The following is a 17,393-nucleotide window of genomic DNA, read 5'->3' as shown; positions in this document are numbered from 1 at the left end:
CCAGACAGAAGTATTGGCGGTATCCATTGTTCCCTCTATTAAGCCTCCCCACTCCCAGTGTGCGGACTCAGTGCCGCCATAGCTGAAATGTAATTGAACTAGATAACAGAGGTCACTCCACCCAGAAGATTCCCTGAAACTCTGCTTCCCTAAACTTGGGGCCCCATTCAAGCCACATCCAATTATGTCCTCCAAGTTCAGTGTTCCTTGTTGAGCCAACTCCAAGACTCACACTGGCGGCAGCTAGCCTTGGTTTCTGGTGTGGCCTCTTGAGGCAACTATAAACACAGCATCTGTGGATTGCTTGCTGAATCTTAACAAGTGGTCCTGAAGGGTCACAGGCTGGGATTAAACTTGGCCTGCAACTGAACCCCTCTCAAGCCTGGACCACTGGACACCTACTACACAAAGCTGTGCTAGTAAGACCGTGAGACTTAGGCACTTTGCTTAGTACATAGAAACAGACACAGAAAGACAGCCAAAATGGGAAGACAAAGAAGCAGAAATTATATGAGAGAACAGAACAGAGATCCAAGAATAATGGAGTCAGGCAATCTAACAGATGCAGAGTTCAAAACACTGGTTATTAAGATGTTCAATGAACTTAGGGGAAGAGTAGATGAACTCAGTGAGAACTTTAACAAAGAGATAAAAAAATATATATATATAAATGAAAGTGGAAATTATAAAAGGGAACCAGTCAGAAATGAAGAACACATTATCTGAGATGAAGAGTATATTAGAGGGAATAAACAGAGTGAATTAAGAAGAGGATCGAACCACTGATATAGAAATAATATAGAAATTCCAATGACCAGTAATCAAGACAATATGATATTAACATAAAAATAGACAAACACACAATCTTTAATTGGTAGTGGTTATGCAGGTATAGAGTTTTGTCAAAATGTTTCAAACTAAACATTTAAAGTCAGCGAATTTATTGTATATAACTACATTCAAAAAATTGATTTTAAAAAGATAATTATTGTTAATATATGGAGTAAGAAAGGAGGTCAGTGAAATATGTGAGCAAAGGATCACAATGTAACATTTTTAATATCTGATGAAAAGTCAAACAACTAATGAATCACATTTTTGTTAAAAAAAAAATCATTGGAAGTAGTTTGGTCTATAAAATTGTTATTCTCTGTTGCCTTGATGTGGATTACTAGAACATGAATGCATAAAGACAAAGAGTTGATTTACCTTTCAAGACTTAATAAGTTTCAACTAACCAAAAACTTCAGTGATATCTTGTTTCTGTATAAACCTGAGATTATAGATTTATTTGTCTTTTGAATGGGAGATGATAAAAAATAAAGGGATTTTTTTAAGATAAACACTATATTTTTATGTACATAAATTTTAGACTAAAACTCAAAAGCACATAAGTAAACAGAAAACTCTCTGAAAAGTAAATATTTTCCAAATTTTTTAAAAAAATCCTGTCATAAGATTCTGTCATAAGATTCAACAAATAATGCATTTTCCTTAAACAACACCTAAGGAGATGCCACAGCAACCTAAAATCGCCCTAAAAATGAGAGATGAAATCATCACACTTTTACTGTATTGTTTTCAAAATAAAATATATAATTTCTGCTTACATTATTTCTAGGTACCAAGAATTATTTTGTGATATGACCAATGTAACTTTAACAAAGATATATAGCTTGGGGAAAGACATTTAAAATTGCTCTAACATGAAAAAATTTTGCACTAAGTAACTGGAGGTGTTTAAAATAGGAATTAGTATTCCTAATTATTATTCCTAATAAGTTCAGATACATACAAAATTATCAAGTTTATGTAGGGCTATAGTAAACATAACAGAAAGTTTCTGGAAAAAGAAAAATTATAAGGGCATGAATCTCCAAGGAAAGGCAGCATGAGAACTTTAATATATGCATATTATCAACAGCTTTTATCAACCTGTGTCCAATTTAAGAAAACAATGTCCTTAACTCTGCGTGCAAAAAAAAATTCTTACTGAATGAATAATCTGTTTAAAATATAATTAAGGAGGAGGATTCTGGAGAGATGGCAATGGCTACTTCTATATTATCCTAGGCAAAGTAGATCCTTGGTTGCAGTTTTCCAAATGTCCATTTCATTCCATTTCCAATGTCTCTCGTTCAATTTTCAAAGATTTGTGGGAAAGGAGAAAATTTTCAAATACTAATGGGAAAGAGAGAGAAAACTAAAGATGAAAGATACAGAAGATTTTTGGAAATGATTAGTATTCTTCCCATAGCTGTTAATTAAGAAGAATGACAAACATGCTTCCAGGTTTACGAAACCCTGAAAAATATCAATTTTTTTAAAAATAGGAACAGTAGTGTTTACATAAAGCAGATACATTTTTCTACCTCTGTCTTTGGTTTGATTTATATATATTACAGATTATGTTATATATAAACCCTTTAGAAACTTTACTTTTGTAGTTTGCTTTTTATTCTTCACTACCACAAAGCCAAGTAAATAATATTTTTCTTAAAAAGCATTTATGAGTATGTTAATTTCTACCAGCTCTCTAATTTTTGTTGAGAGAAGGGGAGCAGCTGGTCTTGCTCCTGGGAAATTAACAGAAAATATTCATGAACAAAATTCCTAAAGCAATTATTGCTGGCTTTCCTGGCAGTCTAATGGTAGAAATCAATAGCTGTCTTTATGGAATATATCTCCATGGAATAAAGGAGACAAGAAGTGAATGGTGGTCTAGTTTTAGTCCTTTGCTAATCTCCATCTTTGACAGCTGACAGCATTAAAATTGATAACACCTGGTCCAATGGGAAAACATTATTAAATATTTCATTTACCAGTAAATAGTTGTCCTTTGACATCAACAAAATAAGGTGTCCTTATTGGTAATTTTGGTGAGCAGAAGGTGAGAGATTAGCAATTTTTTCATTTATTTATTTAACAAATGTTTATTGAACATCCGTCTCTTGCCAGGCTCTAGGTTGGCTTCTAAGGATCACAAAATGAGGCAAAATGTCTACCAATTCAAGCATACATGCTAGTGGTAGAGACAAGGAAGTAAAACAGAATGTATAATTCATATGAGAATAATGAGTGTCTTGAAAGGGAAATATGAAGTGGTTAGGGGGTGTCTGAAGGGGATCACAGGCACCTACCACAACCTGGGGTGGTTAGGAAGGCTTCCTGGTGACATCGAAGACAAATAGTGAAGGATGAATAGGAAGTACTCAGAAAAATTAGAGTGAAGAGGGAGGCAAAAGGCATCCAAAATAGAGAGAATAGCATATGCAAAGGCCCAAGGACAAGAGAAAATAAGGTTCTTTTGAGGAAATAACAAGAATACTAATCCCTTTCATGTCTAAAAAGTGTAGACATTGGTAAAGTTTTCATTGGCAAAATCTTATTAAAGAAAAATAATATAATGTCATTAAATATCTGTTTAAAAACAATGAATTAAAAATTAAAAAACAGATAATGTCATTAAAGATTTCTATAAGAGAAAATTTCTTTAATGTCATAAAAGCAGAAACATTGCAAATGTCTATTGACAGAGAACAGACAAATAAAATTATGGCATATTCATACAACAATGAAAGGTATGAATTACAACAATTTGCAACAACGTATAACTTGAAAATAATGTTTAGCAAAAAAAAGAAAAAGAAAAGCATGTTCTAACAAATTACATAGAGTATAATATATTTTATGTAGTTCAATAATAAATAAAGCTAACTGGTATAATTGGACATATACACACTTATGATAAAACTATATTTTTTGAAATGTAATAAAAATATTAAATTTAAGAATAGCGGTTGCCTTTGCGAAACAGTGATACAGGTGATAAGGAGACATATGGTACAGAGAAGAAAATTAATAAGTAGCTCAAAGTTTTTCTTATTCCAGTTCTTGGATTGAGAAGTAGATTCACAAATGTTTTTATGCAATTATGATTTATAATTAACATATGTAATATAGTATACTTTTATAAATTATATAGATTTTAAAAGATAATAAAAGGAAAAATGTAAAAGAAAATTATTATCCTACTTCTAACCTCATTCACTTGTTCAGAAAACATTTCCAGAACATCAGTACATTTTGTCTGCTAAAGCAGACCCTTCCCCAAATTCCATGACCATAGCTCTCTATAAAATTTTCATTTAATTTGACTTTATAGTAATTTGAATAGGAACAAAGTTCTTAATCACAGATAGGTAGAAATGTCCCAAATATCCATTGACGAAGAATGGACAGATAAAATTGTGGTGTATTCATACAACAATTTAGTAAGCCGAATTAAATTTAATAATATATTTAGAACTTTATTCTTGTAAGCTTCCACAAAATGACTCTCCTTTTACTATTGGCTTCAGTGCTTGGCTTGTATATACCTTTTCTCACTGCACTATCCACACACCCAGCCACAGGTCTATCAAGGGAGAAATTTTTGCTAATCTTTAGTTAAAGGAGTTTCACAGGATTTTGCATGCACAAAATATCATAGATCAGTAAAGTCTGACATTTATCTGGTTGAATATTTTTAGCATCTATTGAGTCCCAAGCTCTCTTTCTAGGTAATATAGATACAATACTGAATAAGCAAGAGAAGGTCCTGTTCCTGTAGAGCTCACTTTTTCGTCAAGAAACAAATTCATTTTTAAACAGCCTTGAGTATGAAGGTCTGTAGCTCAGAGGAGAAGCACTAGCTAGAGATGAAAATGTGGGAATTGTCCTAAGTTGCAAAAGTCATCACCAAAGAGAAGAAAGAGAGGATAGGGAGGAAGATAGGAGAATGTGAAAGGAAAAGAGAGAGGAGAGGGGAGAGGAGGACTTGGAAACAGGAGCTCAGTTGAAGGAGGAGCCCGAGAAAAGGGGGCTATATCCAAATGCCTAGTTATGATTCCCCAGTAGCTGTCTCATATGCATTTAAAAATTAACATGTCCAAAACTTCAATTGATGCAGAATGGCAAGTGTTTTAGGAAGAACAGCATAAGAGAAAGTTGCCATAGAAGCAAAGAAAACAAAGTTGTTTCTAAAAGGAAAAAGTGGTCATTCATGTTACATGCTGAGTGAAATTTTAAAGGATAAGGAATTGAATACATAACTGTGCTTTCACAAGTATGATTAGCAAAACCATAATAGGTGAGGAGCACAAAGAGTCTGGAGACTAGAGTGTGACTTGAAGTGTAGGTTTCAGTGACTACAGTTTTCATTTTAAACCAGGTCTTTTTATATCAAATCCAGTGCTTTTCTCACTCACTATAGCTACACCAGACCATGAAGAACCATATATATCGAGTAAAGAGAGAGAGTTTGAGTCCTTACATCAACGAAGAGCCATTGAGGCATTTGCCAGCAGATGAATTGTCTATTCAAATCTGCACTATCTGTGGTTTAGAAATATCATTCTAACTCCACAGATGAAAGATCTCACTTTTTTATTTATTATATCTACTACGCTTTTTATAATATGTTTATTATAACAAATATGTTTTTGCCTTCCTCTTTATCATTTACACTCATTAGATGAGAGCTGAGGGAAAAGTAGTTGACAGGGAGAGAAGAAAGAGAAGGTAGAACTTACCCATGAGTATGTTTCTTCCTAACATACAGACGATAGGATTATCAAAGAGTCAAGCAGGACAAAATCATATTTCCCTTCAAGTATTTAATATAGAAATACTTAAAACCAAAGCAGGGGGTACAGTTGCAGCCACAAGGAAGAAATTATGTAAGGGGATGGGGAGAAGAGAACACTGAATGCTGACTTTATGTGACATGATGCCTTTAACTCTACACATCGGCTTGTTTCTTTTAAATTAACATCAAATTGGGAAATCAGACCTCACTTTAAAAATTCAAAAATGGAACCAGGCACATATTCATGTTATTAACTTTAGTGAAGGATTTTATGTTAGATGTCTTAAAGTATAAAATTTGGAGGATTTTGAGAATATATTCTTCAGGAAGATCATGACATTTATACTGAATTTTTCTAGCTGAGAAATTTTTCCTCAAAATTGCAGTTAACTTGTGCTTCAGGTATCAGTAGCTAAGCATTCTCTCTCTGGGTCTCAGTTACCCTGGCTGAGAAGTACAGGTTCTTCAAAAATTCTGCTAAGCCATCTGCCAATAGGCTAATGAGTTACATCAGAGAGCAGGTCCTGGAGTGAAAGTATGCCAGAACACCTGTGCTTTACCTGACTGGAGTAAACTCTGAAGTCTACTTATCCAGATGCTGAAAAGAACAGCAAAATCAGGATCAAAATCAAGATTCTAAACAAAAAATTCATGGACTGCTTCACAATATAAGTTAAGATAGACCAGTTAACCTTCACCTTCCTGGTAATAGCATACCTGACAATCCCAACTCCAAGCATTGGTTCTCTAGACTCATTTCTGAAGTATGAATTATTCTTACCTCCTTCTTGGTTCCAAAAGATATAGTGAGTGGAAAGAGCACTGGATTTTGAATAAAAAGACCTGGTTTTAAATGAAAACCGTACTCTTTGGTTATTTAGCTCTGGACAAATCATTGAACTCCACACAGTATACATTCGCTCACCTATGAAATAAGTATAAAATCACCATACATTTCACAGGACTGCTATGATGGGAAAAAATTTAAGTATCTCAAAATCTAGATAGTATTTCACTTCTTGTTTAAATGCAAACATCACAAGATACTGTCACTTTTACCTGAACATGAACAACCATTTTAACTACAAAATCATGGCTTATTAAAAACTCATCAGAGAACTAAGGAACTAAATAAACACAAATGAAACCAAAAAGTAAGTAACAATCCAATGTTTATCATCTAAATGAATGAATGGATAAAATGTGATATATCCATAGAATGGAATATTATTTGGCAATAAAAACAAAGTGCTGGTACATGGTACAACATGCATGAACCTTGAAAATAGTATGCTAGGTTAAAGAAGCTAGTTATAAAGGATCATATAGTGTATGATTCCCTTTATATTAAATAGTCAGAACAGGTAAATGTACAGAAATGGAAAGCATATTAGTGGTTTCCTAGGGCTGGAGGAGGTGGAGAGGGAGAATGGAGGGCTGGGGGATTATAGCTAAGAAGTGTGGAGTTACTTTTCAGGTAATAAAAATGTTCTAAAATTGATTATGGTAGTGGTTGCTCAGTTCTGTAAATATACTGAAGCCATTGAATTGTATAGTGTGTGAATTATATTTCAATGAAGCTTTTTCTAAAAAGTCAATTATATTTCTATATACTAGCAAGGAACATTTGGAAAATGGAATTTTAAAAAACAATACCATTTAATAGAAGACTGACAATACCAAGCGATGGTGAAGATATAAAGCAGCTAAAATCCTCACACATTGCTTGTAGGGATGTACATTGGTAAAATCACTTTTGGAAACGATTTGGCAGTATCTATTAAAATGTAATAAATACCAACAATTTCATTTCTATGTGTATAACCAAGGGAGAAGAGTGCTCATGTCCACCAAAAGTCAGGTACAAGATTGCTCATAGCGGCTTTACTTATAATAGCAAGAAGTGGAAATAACCCATATGTCCATCAAGAGTAAAATGAATAAGTAATTTGCGACTTATTCATACTTTGAACACTACTTAGCAATTTAAAAGAATGAACTACTAGATGTAACACATTGTAAAACCTGCCAGACAATGTCGAGTAAACAAAATCAGATAAGCATGGGTACAACTGTATGATTCTATTTATAGGAAATTCAAGATTAGGCTAAATCCAATCTGTGGTGATAGAAGTCAGAATTGGGGGCACCTGTGAGTGAAGCTAAGCTTATGACTATCAAGGAGCATAAAGGAGCCTTTTGGAACGCTGCAGATATTTTAAAGTTCGAACTACGTGCTGTGTTGCTGCAGGTTCAAGGTTCCCAAGTAAGGGCACTAAGGCAGTTGGAAGAAAATGCAGGGAGCCCTAGGCCACTGCGACACAGCTCTGTTCCACCAAGGGAACAGACAGCCTCGCAAGGCAGCAGTGCCTTTTATACACAGGTTAAACAACAGTGGCACACTACCAGGTAATGGAAGCCTGCGCATGCGTACTGGACATATGGTTACATAATGGGAGATGTGCTGAGTCACTTCCTCTGGGAAGTTAGCTGCTAAGTCTATCGGGAGGGATCCTCACTACAGCAGTCTTTCTTTCTCCTCACACTCCACTCCTACAGGGCTCCTCCCTTACACCTACGCAGGTTTGCCAAGTGATCACTGCGGGAGGGCAGAGCCCTGTACCCACAGTGCTGTATAAACATATAAAAATTAAACTGTACTCTTAAGCACTTATACTTCAAGTTTAAAATGTTTTAAAGAAAAAAGTTATATGATTTAACACTTAAATATCTTATTACTCTCATCAAAAGAGGTTTATACCATGTTAGAGTCAAATGCCAAGTGGTAGTGGACTGAGGAACAAACATAGAAGTAAAGTGTGTGTGAAAACTAATCTTTCAAGATATCGAACAATGAAAGAGAAGAAAAGATGAACCTGAGGGATAAAACCTAGAGAAGAAATTTCTTTTATTGGTTCAGGGAATGAGACAGTGGCACATGCTCAGAAGTTAGAAGAAAGAATGTAATGGAGAGATGATGGAAGAACTAGACTTGATAGTTTATCACCACATATAGAAAGTTAGCCTTTTATGTTAGTCTTGGGTTCAAGTTTCAGCTCAGTCACTTACTCCTTATAAGACTTTGCTCGTGCTGCTTAACCTGTTCAAGATCAATTCCTCATCCATAAAATGGAAGGAAATAATTTTAACTTTTTATAGTGTTGCTGAGAGAGTGTGTTTACTTTGAGTTCAATAAATATCTATTATACTAATTCAAGGAGATTAGGTAGAATAGAACTAAAAACACAGAGGAATCGAATTTATGAAATATCAGGAAAAAATAATGGGCTAAAAAAACAGCTTTAAATAGCATGTGAGTAGAAAAACTAAGTAAACGGCAGATTCTTTACATTTTCATAGTAAAATTGTCTTTTACCAAAATAGAGCCTATTTCAATGCTCACATAAAGGATCCTCAAACCCTTGAAGACAGAAGACAAAATTGAGATTCTGACTTTACGGTAACATTATATAAAAATAGAAACTCTAGTTTTCATTAATCTTTACTTTCACTATAACCATTTTCTTATACGGGAAATGAAAGGGTTACAATATGGATTCTAAAAAGAAAGAAATGTATGAATGATAATGTCAGTCTGAAATAAAACTATTACAAAAAACAGCTATTTTAAAATATTGGAATTGACGGTATTTACTGGTCTAAGGCTTTTAGCATAGACAAACTACATTGCTTATCTTGTGTGTGGAAACAAACAAAAGTCCTCCATTAAAAAAACAAGAAAGAGATAAGTGAAAATTATACCAAAGAAAAAGACTTGAATGTTCCCATATATTGCAAAAAAAACAATTTTTATATTTTAAATTAATAAGTTCACCTTTTCCTGGGTACAACAGGAAAACAAATCTGGAAGTGTCTTTTTCCAACAAGGCTTTTCTTTCCCAGTTATTTCCAGACCCTAAAGGAGAGGGTGGGGTGTGACAAGCTCAGAAATGCAGGTGCAAGTAATTGACTAGGAAAATGTTCTATTGTCATAGAAGCAAAGCACATCAAATTAATGAGGACCTCAGAGACCCAGGAGGCTAGGCCAATCAGGAGCCTGCCTTGGCATACTTCTGCATATGCTTTGAGCAACCTAGAAGCCCTTTTGTTTGTATCCCAGAGAACCTAAGATTTCCAGGAAAGAGAAATTATCTTCATATTCGTAGTGAGTGTAAAGTTATGTTTTCAAAGAGCACATGTTTAAAACCCAAAGTCACTATTTGGGCTCCACACCAACCATGGGAGAAAATGATTCAATTAAAAACTTGTTCGGCTTTTTCTTGATGATGTGTGTTATATAAACTATGTTGTTAAAAACGTAAGGAAGGACCTAATAGTCAGAAAAATAATTATTTAAAAGTTTCTGGAGATTGATCAAAGGGCTTGCAACAAATTTAGAAGCATTTATTCAACAAAATCTTTAGAAACACAATAAGAACAATGTGAAGCTGTGGCATTTATGCCAGGGACTCTAGTCATCTAACAACTCTGCCTTGAGAACTGTTTCAGCAGGCCCAGTGAGATCAGCAGCCAAATGGCAGTTCCCATCTCCCCAGCTCCCTGGAATGGAAGAACTATTCTGGTGGTTTCAGCAGCCAGTGAACATCAACAGATCTCATTCTCCACAGTTCTGTGCTACCTGTTCTGCCACATCAACTCTCACTATTTAAGATGGAACCAAGCAGAAGAGCTGGTGGAGAGTACAGCTCTGAGCTGTCCCAGTGGGCTTGGCAGCCAAGTGGGAACACCCATTTCCCCCAGCTTCCTAGTACAGAGACCATGTGGCAACTGGTGAATATTAGCAGTTTCCTTCCTTCCCAGCACTGAGATGCAAAAGATCCATATCAAATAGTGTTCACAGCCATGCAATGGCATTAGTTCTTGAGACTATCAACAGAGAGAGAAATTATAATGACAAAAAAATGAAAATTCTGAATTGAAAGTGTAATAACCAAAGATGAATAATTCACTAGAGGGACACAGCAGTAAATTTGAGATAGCAGGAGAAAGAATCAGTAAACTTGAAGATATATTGATAAAAATTATACAGCCTGTAAAACAAAGGAAAAAAGAATAAGGTAAAATGAACAGACTCTCAGAGAAAAGTGGGACACCATTAAGCGCACCAACATATACATAATGAAAATACCAGAAGAAAAGGGGTAAAAACATTCCCAGATAAACACAAACTGAGAGAATCTGTTGCTAGCAGACCCGCCTTATAAGAAATACTAGAGGAAATTTTTTGGACTAAAAGCAAGATTATCAGACAGCAATTTGAATCTACATGAAAAAAAAGTGCCAGTAAAGACAATTCTGCAGGTAATTATAAAGGACAGTTTAATTGTATCTTTCTTCATTTAACTGTATATAATTGTAGGGCCTATAACATGTATAAATGAAATGCGTTTGACGATAACACCACAAAAGAGGTACGCAAAAACAAAGCTGTATTAAAATAAGAAAATGACATCAGATGGTCATTCAAAGCGTTAAGAAATGGAAAGACCCATAAATGGTAAATAAGAAGGTTAATATAACAAACTTTACAAATATATACTTTCCCTCCTTTCTTCTTTCGGCTTCCTTAATTTAGTTGTGGTTCTCCTAAACCACTGAGGAGCAAAGAGCTGTTCTAACACATTCCTGGAATTTAATGACCAAATGGGACAGCCATAGCAGTCACTATATCTGAGAGATGTTAGTATTTATATGTCACATAAAATATATTCATAGGTGTATGTAAAACATAGACATTATATATTTACCCAATTCCTAATTAGCAAGAGTACTCAGCTATAACTACCAGATAATTATGAATGAATAGACATAGAATGACATTTATTTGGTAAGCATTAAAACAAACTGCAACCAGTGTTTGTTACCAACATGACTCATTTTTCATAACATTTTCTTCTGATTTCTTTCCACATATGCATACCATTTAAGGATATAGGATGCTCTCCCATGAAGCAAATAAAAATGGAGAATGCCATTAATTAAATGTCATCAATTTAAAGTGAAGAATGTCATTAGTCCCACCATGTAGGTTTTCTTCTAAGCTCTGTTTTTTGTCACAGTACGCTACTTGTTCCCTATAGTGTAATGAATAATTTTGGCTTTCTTAGCTTTCTCTTAACATTACAGCATAATAATTTGACAGTTGGGCTATTCATGGTTTAGTAAACAACTAAAATATAAACTCTCTAGACTTTCAAAAGTGAGAAAAAAAATGATACCGCTCAATCTAAAATTCCTTGCCTCTCAGACCTTCTATAACTTGATGGGAATTATACAAAATATATATATGATTGTTAATCTAGCATTTCATGCATCAGGAAATCTTTATACACATTTGACTTACTAGGAATTATTTATGATTTAAAATAACATGATTAAAAGTTGCATGGCAAGCCAAGGTTAATAGGAAATAGTTTTGAGGAAAGCAGTATAATTGTCATTTATTAATTATTGCAATCTAGAGGTGCACAGCGATCCATGCATTAAAACAATAGTGAGAAACATTAAAGTCTTGGTTCTGGTTGTGTATCAAAGTAGTCTTTGCGGGACCTATTCTAGGTCCAGTACCAAGAAGAGAAAATGGCTTTGGTGATGTATTAAATCCTTCAGGTACGTATGAGCCATTTGTTAAATTACTGTTAGGAATGTTTTGGAACATCTTCAGAGTACTAAAATTACATGTAACTATATTGCAAAAATCCATCACCCAAGGATCTGTTCATTGTTAGACTTACTAGCCTTCATTCTCACCATTTCATTAAGGAAAACAAAAAAGCCAGACAGAAAAAGTTGAGAACCATATGATTTCACTCATATGTGGAATATAAAACTGAAAGCAACAACCAAACAAGACAAACAAAAATTCATAGACACAGACAATTGTTTAGTGGTTATCGGAAGAGAAGAGGGGCTAGAGGAGATAGAAAAGGGTAAAAGGGGTCAAATATATAGTGTTAGAAGGAAATTTCACTTTGGGTAATGAACACGCAATGCAATATACAGATGACATATTATCAAATCGTACACTTGAAACCTACACAATTTTATTAACCATTGTCACCCCAATAAATTTAATAAAATGAATGAATGAATAAATAAATAAATAAATAGATAGATAGATAGATAGATAGATAGATAGATAGATAGATAGATAGATAAATAAATAAATGAGAAGAAAAGAAAAAGCCTTCATTTGACAGTAACAGCACAAAGATAATGGGTAAGAACAAATCTGTATTGGAGTAAGGAAATGGCACAAGATAGCTGGTGTCCTCTTCTCGAATGTTCCCCTCCTAAATTCATCCTAGGATGACCTAAAAACATTCTAGAATATTTCTTACTTCTTTGCACTTATTGGCATAAACTGCCTTGGATTTTGTGAATCAAAATTTGCTCTGTTTAACCTTTTCTTGAATGGAAATAATCAAGTTTAAACATCTCCCCCTTGGCATAACATACATTTTCAAAAAACATACCAGAAAGTGTTAATTAAAGAAAAAGATAATAGTAATAACTGAACTTATACTAAATAGCACTTTTTCTCAAGCCCCTTAAGTGTTTTACTTATATGCTATATATTACATATACTACCTCACTTAATAATCCAAAACAATCATAAAAGATAAGTGGCCCTATTTCCTTATTTTTTACATATTAAGAAAGGCCAAGTGACTTACCAAAAGCCATGCAGCTAGTAAGTAGTGGAACCAAATTTCTCAGCTAAGGCTACCTGGCTCTGTAGTCTGTACTCTTACTTTTCTGTGATTCTGGCCCCCAGGAGATATTAGTGCCATACATTTAACTTTTAAATAAAACATGTCTGAAGAATCAAAACAAATATAAAAATAAAATAAAGATATCAAATAGTTAAAGCACAAGAGAAAGAAAACATAAGTAGGAGGAATGGATTTTAGAACTGTACACTATAAAGAATCACAAAAATACATGTAATATAAAAATATATAATTATATAAAATAAATTTTATCCTAATGTTAACAAATGATCAAAAAACAAATATTGAAAATGTTTGTCATTAATAGCACTGCTTTTCTTTTTTTTTTAATTTGACTAATGCCCTGAGGTTTTTTTGTCTCTATTGAAATATAATAGACAACTAGTTGCCTGCATTTACATTGTACAATTCAATGAGCTTTCTTTCAATTATATTTAGCATACAACACACAAGCCTCAGCTATACAGCATATTGATCAGAGATCCACACAGCTTGCGAAGCACTCACTCCACCAAATCTAGCACTCTTCCTCCCCTTCACATATTCATTCCAACATTATTAACCATCTTCCCCATGCTATACTCTACATCCCTATGTCTGCTCTGCAACCATCCACCTGCACCCCTCTCAATCTCTTTGCCCTCTTCCCCTGCAATCCACCTCCCATCTAGTATCCCTTAAAATATTCTCTGTATCTATGAGTTTATTTCCGCTTTTGTTGTTGTTGATTTTGTTCTTTAGATTCCACATGTACATGAAATTATGCAATATTTATCTTTCTCTATCTAATTCATTTCATTCAATGCAATACCCTCTAGGTCTATCAAGGCAATATCTTTTTCTATCTCCTTCCTTTTAGACTGTGTGTGTCTTTTAATCCGAAGTAAATCTCTTGTAGGCAGCATATGTAGGAATCTTGTTTTTTATCCATTCAGCCACTCTATCTTTTGGTTAGAGCACTTAGTTCTTTTCCATTTGAGGTACTTGTTGATAGAAATGTAGTTATTATCATTCTTTATTCCTGTTTTTAATACATGGTTTTTTCTTCTTAATGAAGTCCCTCCAACATTTCCTGTAATATTGGCTTGGTGGTTATAAATTCCTTTAACCTATTTTTGTCTGGGAAGCTCTTTATATGTCCTTCAACTCTAAATGATAGCTTTGCTAGAGAAAGTATTCTTGGCTGTAGATTCTGGGTTTTCATCATGTTGAATATTTTGTGCCAAGCCCTTCTGTCCTGCATAGTTTCTTTTGAGAAATTGGCTGCCAGGCTTATGGGTGCTCCCTTGTAGGCAACTATCTGCTTATCTCTTGCTGCTTTTAAGATTCTCTCTTTGTATTTAACCTTTGGCATTTTAATTATAATGTGTCTTGGTGTGGGCCTCTTTAGGTTCCTGGTTTGGGGGACTTTCTGAGCATCCTGAGGTTTTATATCCATTTCCTTCACCTGGTTGGGGAAGTTTTCCATCATTATTTCTTCAAATAGCTGTTCAACATCTTGTTTTCCCTCAGGTATCCCAATGACATGGATATTTTTACCTTTAATAGTGTCCCATAGGCTCCTTAAATTATTATTATAATCTTGGCTTCTTTCTTCTTGCCACTCTGATTGAGTGTCCTTGGCTTTCCCATCCTTTATATAGGTCATTTGATCCTCTTCTTTATTCAGTTTGTTTATTCCATTTAATATACTTCTCATCTCAAATAATGTGGTCTTCATTTCTAACTAGTTCCCTTTTATAATTCTCATTTCTATTTTTATGTTTTTTTTATCTCTGTTGAAGTTCTCACTTGTAGATCTCAGGCCTGGCTGGTCCCAAGTCTGGCTGTGATCCGGGGTCGAGGCTAGGAATAGGACCCCAGATTTAGAATGTTACATTAGTGTAGTAGAGTGCCTGTGCCTAAAATATGTAAATATAATTCAGCTTATTGTATCACACATGCATACTCTAATACATGTGGAGCCATGTGGTCCCCTGGGGAGCAGAAGGGGAGCACAAGAAAGGGGATCAGAAGAAAAGCAGAAGCAGAAGCCCACTCCCCGCAATAGACTGCACTTCCCCCAACAGAAATGCGTTCCCCACAATAAAGTTGGTGCCTGCCATTTCATTCTCATGTTGGCCTCTTGTACATTCTTCCATCTGGGTGTCTCACCACCAAAACCTTCCCTTCTCGATCAGCTGGGCACTGACATCACTGAATTCCTCTACCCTTCCCATAAGTTCACTGAGCATCTTTATAACCAGTGTTTTGAACTCTGTATCTGTTAGATTGCGTGATTCCATTATTCCTGGATCTCTGTTCTATTCTCTCATATGATTCTGCTTCTTTGTCTTCCCATTTTGGCTGCCTTTCTGTGTCTGTTTCTATGTACTATGCAAAGCGCCTAAATCTCCCAGTCTTAGTGTGGATTTGTGTAGTAGATGTCCAGTGGTACAGTCTTGAGAGGGATTCAGCTGCAGGCCAAGATTAGCCCAAGCCTGCACCCCTCTGGGGCCACCTGTTAAGATTCAGCAAGCAATCCACAGATGCTGTGCTTATAGTTGCCTCAAAAGATCACACCAGATCTCAAGGCCAGCTGCCACCAGTGTGAGTCTTGGCGCTGCTCAACAAGGAGCACCACAAGGAGGATACATCTGGATGTGGCTTGGTGGGGCCATGAGTTGGAGGAGGCGGGGTTTCAGGGAATCCTCTGGGCAGAGTAACCTCTGTTATCCAGTTTGGTCATGTCTCTGCTATGGAGGCACTGAGTCCACACAATGGATACTGCCGACCTGTCTGTGAGAGAGAGAGCCTCACTGAGGCCCTCACTCTGACAACCCAATGTCACCCTGTAAGTCCCTGCACAGCCAAACTGGCACTGGTGCTCAGAACGAGCAGGTCTATCATCGTAGAAGTCTTCCTGTGGACACAATGAGCAGTGTCCTTTAAGAGGCATCTGCAGTTGCCGCAGCCTCTGTCCCACTCAGCCGCTGTGCCTGAGCAGCCTCATGTCCTCACCCTGTCCTATTTTCTGCCATTGCAGGATGATTCCTCAGATTTCTCCCTAGTCGTATGGCTTCCAGACAATTTTTCCTTGCTGTTTGCTCTTTGCTTTTATCACAACTTTGATTTGGTTGCCAGAGGGATGAACAGAGCCTCTATCATTTGCATCATTTTTTCCCCTCTCCACCACTGCTTTTCTTGAAATAAATTGCCATGTTCACTTTTTTTATTCCCTTATTTAACAAATATTTAGTAAGTTGCAAAATACAGTGCTAAGAATTAGGGAAATAGGGACCCCTGTCCTCACGAAGATTACCTCCAGCATGCAAGTTAATCAAGCAGTGTCTGTAATTGAGGAGGTGTAAGAGGCCACTAGAGTACAAAGCAGAGCACCTGAATTAGGTTCACTGTGGTCAAGTAAGCTTCCCAAAGGAAGCAAAGCACAAGCAAGACCTGAGAAAAAGTTGAGCTGGCCACATGCGGAGGAGAAGTTCAGACAAAAGATTTCAGTCTTTGCAAAGGCTTTGTGGCAAGAGTATCGTACACTCAAGAAATAGGAGAAGTGTCCAGTGTCTATAATAGCTGGTCCCTGACATGCATGTACTTTTCTACCCTAATCTTTATCATTTTTATTTTCAAGGGAGCATAATGCAGGGAAAGGGTTTGGAGCCAGATTGGAGCCAGATTGGAGTCAAATTAACACTTTGGTTCTGCAATTTATAGTTTGATCTTAGACAAGTTGCTCACCTTTCCTTAGCTTCAGGCTCACCTAAACTGAACTGTTCACATTAAAATGTATGCAATTGCATGTGGGAAAATGGCTGGTACAGAAACATCAGTAAATGGCAGATTTTCTTCCTAGTAAATTAGCATATTGACTATCTATGCCTCAAGTTTTTATAAAAATTTGAAGTGTTTCTTTATACTTCTGGTTTTGAATTCATGAAACTTGCTTTTTAAATTTAATCTACTATTGTTTTTACCAATTGTGTAATTTCGATATGGAACTGAAAGAGATCCTACAT

The sequence above is a fragment of the Pteropus vampyrus genome, unplaced genomic scaffold (assembly GCF_000151845.1).
Source record: "Pteropus vampyrus isolate Shadow unplaced genomic scaffold, Pvam_2.0 Scaffold55, whole genome shotgun sequence".
Taxonomy (NCBI): domain Eukaryota; kingdom Metazoa; phylum Chordata; class Mammalia; order Chiroptera; family Pteropodidae; genus Pteropus; species Pteropus vampyrus.
The sequence above is the reverse complement of the archived record's forward strand: the minus strand, read 5'-3'. Positions refer to the sequence as shown.